The sequence below is a fragment of the Stenella coeruleoalba genome, assembly GCF_951394435.1.
Source record: "Stenella coeruleoalba genome assembly, chromosome: 5".
In the NCBI taxonomy this organism is placed as follows: domain Eukaryota; kingdom Metazoa; phylum Chordata; class Mammalia; order Artiodactyla; family Delphinidae; genus Stenella; species Stenella coeruleoalba.
In genome coordinates, this window is record NC_137150.1 from 65,056,383 (window position 1) to 65,067,405 (window position 11,023).

General features: G+C 42.5%; 1 long non-coding RNA gene across 1 annotated transcript; it reads left to right on the forward strand.

The window, feature by feature from the left end:
- The first annotated feature begins 143 nt into the window (after positions 1 to 143).
- Positions 144 to 5,909, forward strand: LOC307187361. Its single transcript, XR_013828593.1, has 3 exons — positions 144 to 746; positions 1,506 to 1,723; positions 4,393 to 5,909. It is a non-coding gene; the product is annotated as an uncharacterized lncRNA (long non-coding RNA).
- Positions 5,910 to 11,023: the final 5,114 nt, after the last annotated feature.

Genomic DNA, 11,023 nt, shown 5'->3' on the forward strand with positions numbered 1-11,023 from the left:
CATCCAGTGCAGATCCATTTGGCCAGAAGGGAGACTATCTGTTTTTCTGATTGTCCCCTTCCCCCTCATTTTCAAAGCGTTTTAAAGGAATCCCACTGGATTCAAAATGACACCCCCGATTTTGCTGAAGTGATGGTCTTTGTGTATTTGTATGGGTGATGATTTTCTATCTTTTATGAGTAATAAGAACTTTAGGGTTTCTCAGGTGTCTGTGTGGTTTGGAATGTGAATTGTATGGCTCTGCCCTATTACTGATCCTACAGTGAGATTACTTTTGTGATTTGGGGTCACTTTTCTTGTCAAAGTTGCCATCCTGCCTCATTGGCTCCCCCCTCCCCCTTAAATACATAGCTTGCCCCTCCCTCGTTCTCTTTGCCACGCCAATCTTAGCCCCATGGGGGCGCTGCAGAGCAAAGGGAAATCTCCCTCAGACAGCAGAACAAACCAGAGCGGGGGCTGGGAATGAATTCACCCTTCTTTAATTCTCTGCGGAGAGCCCTTGGAGGAAGAGCCCACCAGGCCTGGTTTGTAGATAATTAATCCTACCGCCAGGGACCGCAAACCTTCTCAGGACGTTATTTCCGGGACCCAGTGCCAGGGTCCCACATTTCTACTTTTTTTTTTTTTTTTTTTTTTTTGCCAAATTGAAGTGTTTACACCGAAAGAAATTAACCAGAACAGGAGACGGTTAAATGAAAAAAAAAAAAATTATTGAAGCTATTTTAAAGATGAAGATTTACTTTTAGGTAGGTCCCCTTTTCTCTACGGATGAATGGTGAGGAAAATCGTGTACCCACCTCTCAATCTCTTTTCAATTCCTAGGAAAGTAACTTTATCAGATTTTATACCAGTTGAATTTCTTCCAAAATGCCTTCTCTCATTCTTGATCTCTCCCCAGTAGTAACCAGTTGGTGTCACTTTGTGGACCTCCCTCATTCCAGCAGTGCTAGGATTAAAGAAAGGATTGAATTGAATATATTCAAATTCTTTTAAATCATCCTTAAGAAGCTCTAAAGAGAGATTCCATGTCTGGGGTCTTATGTGTGATTCCTGTGGGCTTGGAGGGGCTGTGTATCAACCAGTCCTATGAGTTAATGGTTTCTGGCTATTAATACTCAGAGTAGAGGACCAGGCCAGCCCCTTTGCCTGGTGTTCTGGGCATAGTAATAGGTTACTAATCACAGGTTCTGGGTAAATAAAAGCTGTGTTACAAAATAAAATAGCTTGGTCTTAATATTACATCTATTTAAGGAAAGGAACAGATTTTGCATCCAGTTCCCCCCAGAAAATCTTCCCCACCATTCAATCATAGCTGAAAAGGAAACTATCCTTGGAATAAGCACTGTCCTGTCCTCTTTCTAAGGGGACTCCAAACGGGAAATTGGTTTCACCTATCAGGAACTTCTGGCACCTTGGTAGATCTTTAAACTATCACATCGCAGAATTACAGATTTTAGAACTGGAAGGAACCGTGAAGATGATCACTCAAGACTTCTTTCTTTCAGGAGGACAGGATAGCCATCACTGGAGGCGTGTGGGACCCCAGGACACAACTGAAAACGGGTCTTCGTGGTTTGATGGTCCTGTGTTAGAAAATCGGGGTGATCTGACTACCTGGGTTTGGAGATGGGCATCTTGTTTTCTGGCAGAATTGAGGAAAGCAAGGCTGCTTTGGGCTGTGTGTAAATTGTAAACTGGTTCTCAGAACAGACTCCAGGTCACAGTGAGTATTGAGTTTTGATTGTCATCTGGGCTTGGCTATGCTTGTCACCTGTGCTATGGTACTCAACAGCTACTTTTGATGGGTATGGGAGATCTTATTTACCCATTAGTTTTATTTCAAATCCTTCACTTAGAGCCATTATAAACAAGCTCCTTACATTATCCTTGGAGAAAGAAAGGTGTTTTCTTGGTATGATTTAGAGAAATTGAGCAGAAAGTTTTGAGACATTAAAAAAAAAAAAAAGATGATTTCCAGCCACTACCTTCAGAAAAACAAGTGTCAACATTTAATTTTGGTCCATATGCTGCCTGCTTTTGGCCTGTATTATCCTGAGACCTTTTTTTTTTTTTTTTCAGTTTAGAAACCTTTTTGGCCTAGCTCAGAGTTTCCCCCCAAAACACGGATTTTTTCCACACTTTTCTCACTTATTTAAAATGGAAATAAATATCTCGGGAGCTTAAAATAGAGAAGTGATGGGGGGGTGCGTAATCATTTGTCTACAGCACTCTATCACTGTTTTGAATAACAGGGTTTTCACTTCCTATGAAACCTTAGCATGAGGGAAAGCAGCAGCTGGACCAGGAAGGGGATGCAGGGAGGAAAGCACTTGAGTGTTTGTAAACTCAGGGTGGCTGGCCCACCGGGCTGCTGTACTTAGCTGTCTTTACTACCTAAGGCTAGAAGTGGAAAAACTTGATTTGCGTGTTGTGCCTGCATTTTTTTTTTTTTTCCTTCTCCACACCGCCCTCTGTACACCTGACCATGCTGAAGCCTATCTGAAGCCGGCTTGACGGCAGGGAGAGCTGGAGAGCGGAAGAATGTGCTGAGAAAGGGAGTGCTCGGTACTTTTCCATTCACATCTCCACAGTGGCTTTTCTTGTTTATTTCAACCTCCACCAGCGGAACCCTGTCAGCTGCCTGAAATCCGAGTCATTAAACTGTTCCCTGAGGTCAGACCACAGATGCTTGGTGCATGTTTCCTACATGTCGGTGTCTATGTAACATATGTACATACAGAGACACACGCACAAACGTGTAACTCCGTGGGGGCACAGTGTGAGGTAGGGGGAAAAAACATGGATTTGTTGCCAGAAAACCTTGGTTTCTAATTACCGTTCTGCCTGGAACTCCTTATGGGACGTGGAGCAAAACCACTTATCAGGACTCAGTTTCCTCAACTGTGTGAAGGAATAACCCAGATGGTTTGCAGCACGTCTATCTGTTCTAAATTCGATACCTTGTGTCTAAATATATATTTATGTAACTTTAAGGTGGAGGGGGGGATGGAAAGGAGCTGAGTGAATGTGTCCCTGGGGTGGGAAAAGAAGTTAAAATGTAAACTTCTAAGTAAAGAAGGCAGTCCCAGAATCTTCACCTCTATCAATTTTTAACCAGTTGTAGACCAAAGTCTGGGATTCTGCTGAGTAGGTCCAAAAGCCAAATGAAGATTTTAAATGTTAAGAGTTGGAAGGGGCCGATTCTAAGACCTTGTACCTTTGATCTCCTGCATTCATAATCGGATGTGACAGTTCCCAAGTGTCTTTTCTGCACTAGAGTTCTTTTTTTTTTTTTTCCTTCTTCTGTTTTTGGAAACAGTCCCAGTCAGTGATAGGAAGGAGATGACACTTGTAAACTGGGCACACCTTAAGCCGCTGGGCCCCATGTGGATGTAAAAAAATATGACATAATATTCATATACATATACACACACAAAAGAAGGAGAAAAAAAAAGAAAAAACTAGATAGAGATTCCTGGTAAGAAACTTAGAGGTAGTTCAACCATCACTGCATTAAAGGTAATTATTTGACGTCAGAGGAAATAACAGATGAGGAGTTTGCCCTTACCAAAAAAAAGAAAAGCCTTACTCTACCAGAACAAACTTGAAGGTAACTCTCCACCAATATTTCCTATGCTGCTTTTATCTCCATTCTTTAAAAAGAAAGGTCTAATGTTTCTCAGGCCTGATTGCCTAGCAAAGCCTTTAACGGACCTCAGCATCTTCAGGACATAATTTAAAGTGTAGTTCCTGTTTATTAACAGTGACCTCCCCACCACCACCGTCCCTCCTCTTAGACCTTCTGCAATATTGATGCCCACGTACAAGGAGAGATGGAGCCAATTATATTCTCTCAATGAAATACTATTGAGAGTTACAATATGCTAGCACTGGGAAGGTCCTTAGCAACTGTTCAATTCCACACGACTGAATTTATATCATTGGAAATTGAGGCCCACACAGAATGTATTTGCCACACACACTGGATCAGACTGAGCCAGGTCCAGAATTTTGATGTCCTGGTTCTAAATCCACTACGTTTGTCCATGGTTTACCATGAAAAGAGGACGTGGGGTGGGCAGCCCTGCAAAAGAGCCATTTGCTGTGTCCTTACGTTCAGAGAAGGCCTCACATTAGACTTTTGACATCATCTCCACTGAGGTTCTACATCAGTCTTAGCCGTACACAGACAGGATGGAAAGGAGCAGACCCTCATCCACAAGTTCTCTGTGTGTGTCCCAGGGTAGGACCCAGTGTCAGAGCCACCACAGGCTCCTACTATGATTTAATACTGTTAATTAACCTGTAATTATCTTATGAATAGTACAATTGCATTGTAATTGTGTGTATGCTGGTGTTGAAAATGTAAAATTTAATATGTTTTTGGCCTAGAAACAACGATGCTACACTAGCAAAGAGCCCACCTGGTACCAGATCTTGATTTCTGATACTTCTGTGCAGTAATGGAAAACAAGGCTCCTTGGAGAAACGTCTGGTTCTAGATCTAGGACTGGGGCAAGAAGTATTCAAAATCAGAATGGAACATCTTATAGCATCATAAATAAAGAATTGCTGAAAAACAAACAAAAACTACATCGATGGGGCATATTTCAAAGAGACACTGGAGCCACTTGAAGAGCTCCCAATGGGCAAAGCTGGAAGATTTGGAGTAAAAAAAAAAGAAATCAAGTAATATTAGATTACAATCCAAAGTATAAAAGAAATATCCATGAATCCACACTGATATAAATTATTAAATAAATTAATTAATCAGAGAAAAGAGACAAATCTCCCTTGAAGAAAAATTCCAAATCATTTATGTAGATACACTGCCAGCAAGGATGGGGGCACGGGGTGGTGTGTAACTCCTCACTCCTCAAGTGTGAGCTATGCACAGTGACTTCCTTCCAAAGAGTACGGTCTGGGAAGGGAGGAAAGGAGGGAGGGAATCATTTTACATGGAGAAACCTGACAAACACTACACCAGCCAATTCACCAAGGTGAACATCAGCAATGATAAGCCATGTTGATTGTTATGTACCTTTGATCTGAGGAGATGAAAATGGCTTTTTACCTCTGTGGTCTTCCTCCCACACCCCAGTCTATTTATGAGAAAAGTCTCAGACAAGTTTCAACAGAAGGGCATCCTACAAAAGACGTCACCAGTATTCCACAGAGCTATCAAGGAAAGTCTGAGAAATTGCAGCAGCTGAGAGTAACCTCAGAAGATATGACAACTTAATGTAATGTAGTCTCCTGGATGGGATCATGAAACAGAAAAAGATAAGGTAAACCCAGACAAATCTGAATAAATGAGGAGCTTTAGTTAATAATATTGTATCAGTGTTGTTTCATTAGTTGTTACAAATGTACCATAGTAATATAAAATGTTAATAATAATGGGAAACTGGGTATAGGGTTTTTCTCTGCACTATCTTCTCAATTTTGCTGTTTAAAAAATATTTGGGGAGGGCATATCCTTATTTATTTATTTATTTTTCAATACCAGAATCCTCCAAAAATGAGCTAGGTCTCTTGAAATCTGAGAGATTTTCTTCCCAGTCAACCATGCCCCCCAGATAGAGTCAGGAAAATGAGGGAACCTGCGTTTATTCTTTTAGTTTACTAAATTGAAAGCAATTTAGCTAATTTCTCTGTGTCACCATCTGGACACAGAACTGTGAGGAGAAGAACACTTAGGAAGCACCAAAGGCCAAGTGTTGTCATGGTGGTGGATGACTCAAGGCACCTCATCAATCTGCTTGCTCCACATTTCTTTCTGAAAATCCTCCACGGAAACAAGGCCCTGAAAGATCTAGCCATCAGTCCATAATAGACATATAATACTTAGGGATTCATCACTGAGGTTGGGGGAGCCTCAAGACCTTCCTAGAATGTCTGGTATCTCATTGTACAACTCCAAAAGAACTGTGGATCTCATCAGAGTTTAACTCTGGGTCTAGAGAAGAACGCTAACTGGACCCTATAACTCTATGAATTTGTCTTCATTATCTGAAGATGACCCCATTACCTAAACTAGAAAAATCCAGAGAGGGAAATGGTTTGCCAAGACCATCCCACAAATTAGTGGTAGAGTTGCTTCCCATCAACCAGTCCACCCTGAATCATTTATTTTGCTGTAGTATTCCCTTTAGTAAACTAAGGACTGCTATTGCATTGATATACATTATTTCAGAAATGCCTCATTCATTTCTAACCACCTGTCAGTTACCAGTGGTGTCCAGTTCCAATGTGAGCTTAAGTGTCTCTTCCTTCTTTCCCTTCACCTTTTCCCACTTGCATCAGCCTCTCTGCCAAGTGGTTATAGATCTTTGAACCAACACTGATATTCACTATGGAGGCTGACATCTAAATTCTTCTTGGTGAGATGAGGTAAGACTGAATGCTATCATAGTCCAATTTGGTTATCATTACTGTCAGCAATCTGTTTGGTTACATGTCTCAAGAATCATAAATGTAGTCATGCCCTGTGACCCAGTAATTCTACTTCTAGGAATCTATCTTCAAGGCGTAATTCAACATATAGGGGAAGAAAATCTTTGAATGAATATATGCATTCAAGCATTATAGCTAGCAACAAAAAAGTTGAACAACCTACATGTTCCATCATGACTGGGTTGGAGGGAAGGGTATTGGATGGAGAATGGTTAAATATAATACAACTAATTTTTAAAAATTAGAGTTGGAAAACACTTATGGTAACAGGTAAAGTGAAAAGCAGTATATATATATGTATGTAGTGTATTTATAACTATACATAAAAAATAAACTGGATATAAACAAAAGCACACAATTAACAAAAAACTATTTACATGGGCTGTCTTAGGGTAGTAGGATTATGGATGCTTTTTTCTCCTTTTATTCTTTTCTTTATCTTCCAAACTGTGTAATGTTTACATGTTAGTTTGATGTCCATCTATCTCACAAGCACACACTCAAGACACTGAAAAGCCCTAAGTGAAATCTTTTCAATGCAAGCAATTAGTCCTCTAATTCACAGTTTTGAATGTTTGACCTAAAGTTGAAGCCTCCCACATCTTTAGGGCCTAGAGCAAAAGTGAGAACTGCCCACTCATTCTTGGAGAAGACCTTTCACTCTGGGAGACACTTGTCTCCACACCAACAAAACCTCACCCTTTCTGAGCACATCAACCATAATGAGATTAAATAGATCCTGTAAATCTTTGATCTGTCTCTGCCTGCTGGGTCTTAGTGTGCTTATCTTGTTTGTTGGTTATTTCACAGCTTTTGAAAATGTTAAAGAGTTTCCTGGGGCTTCCCTGGTGGCACAATGTTTAAGAATCCTCCTGCCAGTGCAGGAGACACCGTTTGGAGCCCTGGTCCCGGAAAATCCCACATGCCACGGAGCAACTAGGCCCCTGTGCCACAACTACTGAAGGCCGTGTGCCACAACTACTGAAGCCCGTGCGCCTAGAGCCCATGCTCCACAGCAAGAGAAGCCACCGCAATGAGAAGCCTGCGCACCACAACCAAGAGTAGCCCCCGCTCGCCGCAACTAGAGAAAGCCCGCGCACAGCAACAAAGACCCAACACAGCCAAAAATTTTTAAAATTAATTTAAAAAAAAAAAGGGTTTCTTGGTTACTTTACTGTCTCCATGAGGCCACCCAGGAGATCTCCTGGTAAAAAGACATTCTTTGAGATGCTTCTGGGGCTACAGGAGATTTGGTTTTCATTATTTTTTTTTTTTTTTTTGCGGTACGCAGGCCTCTCACTGTTGTGGCCTCTCCCGTTGCGGAGCACAGGCTCCGCACGCGCAGGCTCAGCGGCCATGGCTCACGGGCCCAGCCGCTCTGCGGCATGTGGGATCTTCCCGGACCAGGGCACGAACCCGTGTCCCCTGCATCGGCAGGCGGACTCTCAACCACTGCGCCACCAGGGAAGCCCGGTTTTCATTCTTATAACATGTTTGACTAGTGAATTCTGAGGAAAACAATTTAAAAATAAGCCCTATCAATGTTGTTTCCTTTAGAGAATCACAAGCTTGTTAGGAACTGGGAGTAGGTGGTTACCATTCTTTGAATCTCTGGTTCTTAGAAAAGGGCATGGGGATAGACGTCAGGATCTAGGAGGTGAGTTGAGGTAAGGACCATGGTTCTGTTAAGCCCTCTTCCCTTAAACCACTGATCTAATTCCTCATACTCAGCTCATTCATTCACTCGTTTGCACAATACACAGTTCATTGGCAGTCTTTTGTGGGTTACACACTATTTTCCCTGAATACTGGGGAAATGAATATAAATACAACAGGGGATTCTGACCCCAGGGGACACACAGTCTACTGAGAAAAAAAAAGGCGGAGAATGGTGCAAAAGCTTGCTTTAAGTCATGCAAACGATAGCCCCCTTGCCAGGCCAAACATCCTGATTCTGAGCCAAACTCTCTGGCCTCCTCCCAGAGGCTGTGTCCTACCTCCTGCTCCAGCACCAGTGTGAGGCACCGACTCCCTCCCTGGGCAGGTTCAGCCTCTGGGTTTTTCATCCAGTGTTGATTAGAACAGGATATAACCCAGCTGCCTCCATGCACCATCCAGTAATACCCAATACCCAATGCAAAGAAAATCCACAAGAGCCTGGAGCATACACAGCCCCACCACCACCATCACCAGGTTGGCTCAGCCTGCAGGCCAGAGCTGGACTGTGATTTTTACAACTTCGAGGGCCTGACAGGTTCTACCATGAACAGAGAGATCACCCAGCATCATGCTATTCCAAAGCACACAGCCTCAAGTAGCATCCACAGCCTGGACTCTAGCTCCCGACACCACCTCTAACAGGATCTAGACCCCTAATAGATCCTGAAGCTTACTCAGCTAAACCCAAGTCTACCCCAACCTCTGGGCATCCCAGACCTTTGGATAATAAACTAACAGGTGATATAAACAGGTGCTAGCCCCGCACCCATGCCACTTTTCACAGCACCTTATTGCCAAGGCCCAGACTGCCTGAGGGTTGGGCCCATGTGCCAGGAGTTGTAACCATCTCCTTCCTATGGCACGTGCATAAAACCACCAGATACAATTTCAGCAATCTTACAATTAGCTGGAAGTCTAGCAGCTTTCAATGTCTCAACATCAAGGTTGCTAAGAAACACCCACCCTTTGGAGGGTGAAATGCCAGCAGAATGCTCAAAAGAAAATGGGACAGAAAAAGATTAATAATATCATTCATAAAGGCCATAATTTGGGAAGGTATATGGAAAAGACTTGACGATAGTGATGGTGAATCAATAAATCAAGCCCCTTAGGCCCTCAAACTTCTTTCCAATCCCGTCTCCTGTAAGTTTTCTACCCCAGACTCTTAGCATTCTCCAAGAACCCAGGCACTTACCTCCACTCCACACCCAGGTGTTGATCGCTGCCTTTGGTAGGCTAGAAGCTCCTCAAAGACAAGAGAACTTCATTTTTGTTGTATTGGACTTGCATCCAAAACATGGTGCTCACTTAGGAAATGTCGACTGAATTCAAGTAGGTAGAACTGAAAGAGAATTCAGGGTGAAATCTGATGATCTGGGTTCCAGTTAAAGCTGCACAACTGACTAACTTCTGTGAGTCTCAGTTTCTTGTTCTCTAAAATGGTCATTTCTGTACAGGGACTACATCACAGGATTCCCATGAGAATCAAGTACCATAGAGGGGAAAGTACTTTGGAAATTATAATGCACAGTTCAGAGTGGTCGTTGAATGCGGAGCGAATGGACAAACTCATGAGTGAATCATCACAGAGAAGCAAAGCCATCAGGTTATTCCATAACTGATTTTGTGACTCAGGTTTTATCTGAGGAACAATGTATTTGAAGTGTCCTGCCTTGACTCTGTAACCATCCTTAAAAATGGTTATTTCACTTCCCGAAATACTTTAACCCTTTCCGTACAGGAAGACATAAATTACTGGGGAGGATTCATACTCATCCAAAGAGAATAAAAAAGATCAGAAAGTCTTCATGTCCTCGAAATGCAGAATTGGAAATGAACCATCTCCCAGTAGTGGGAACTGAAATCCACTATTAGATCCTCCTTTTTGGTACCTTCTTCCTCTTCCTCCTCTTTCTACCTTAGCCCCTCCCTACCCATCCCCTTCACCCAGCTGGAAAAAATCATTTGTTTTGAGCCAACTTTAGTCTTAGAAAAAGGTATAAACAAAGCACAAATTTATCAGGGCTGTTTTCTAGGAGCAACAAGGTGGATTTCTATAACTTTTTTAAGTCCTGAGTTGATGGGTGAGTTACTAAAATACGGAGGTAGGATAACTTTCTACCAAAGGCCTGACCCAAATGACAGGGAGAACATTGGGCCAGCTCTGCCCCCTAAGAGAATCTGTGCAGCTCTCTATCCTTCCTACCTCCAGCTCTCTATCCTTCCTACCTCTGCAACAAATGCGCAACAGATCTCACGAATGTTGCGGTGAATATAAAAATGGATTAGGAGCAAGTTGGTCTTGATAGGGAGGAGGAAAGAAAACATGAGCATGGGTGCTGGAGAGAAGGTAAGGGCTTCACTCTAGTAACAGAACAAGGCAATGGTTAAGATGAAGCCAAAGGGGCCAGGGCATGTGTCAAGAAAAAGTTCCTTCAATTGAGACCATATCTGCCCATACTTACCAGTTTTGCCAGCACCAAACCCATGATCAACGGCTCATTTATTTTTGGATTCCTAGAGGTGGGAATAAGAGAATACTGGATGTATATGGCATTTAAAAAAAAATACAAAAAACCCTCCAACGTGGGAGGGCTGGGATGATGTACAAGGGCAACCGCCTCCCCTATATGGTTCCTTTTTTTTTTTCCCCTTTCTACCCTTCCTGTTCCCAACACGTCTCATCCAATCATACCTGTGGAAGCCACATTCCTGCGCAAAGCTAAATCTGTCAGTGAAGGCAGGGGGATGGCGGAGCAAAGCAAAAGAACATAAAGATACTTCCCTTCTCAACCCTGACAGCTGGGAAGTTTCAGTAAGAAAATGGAGGAGTGCTATAAGATTCTAG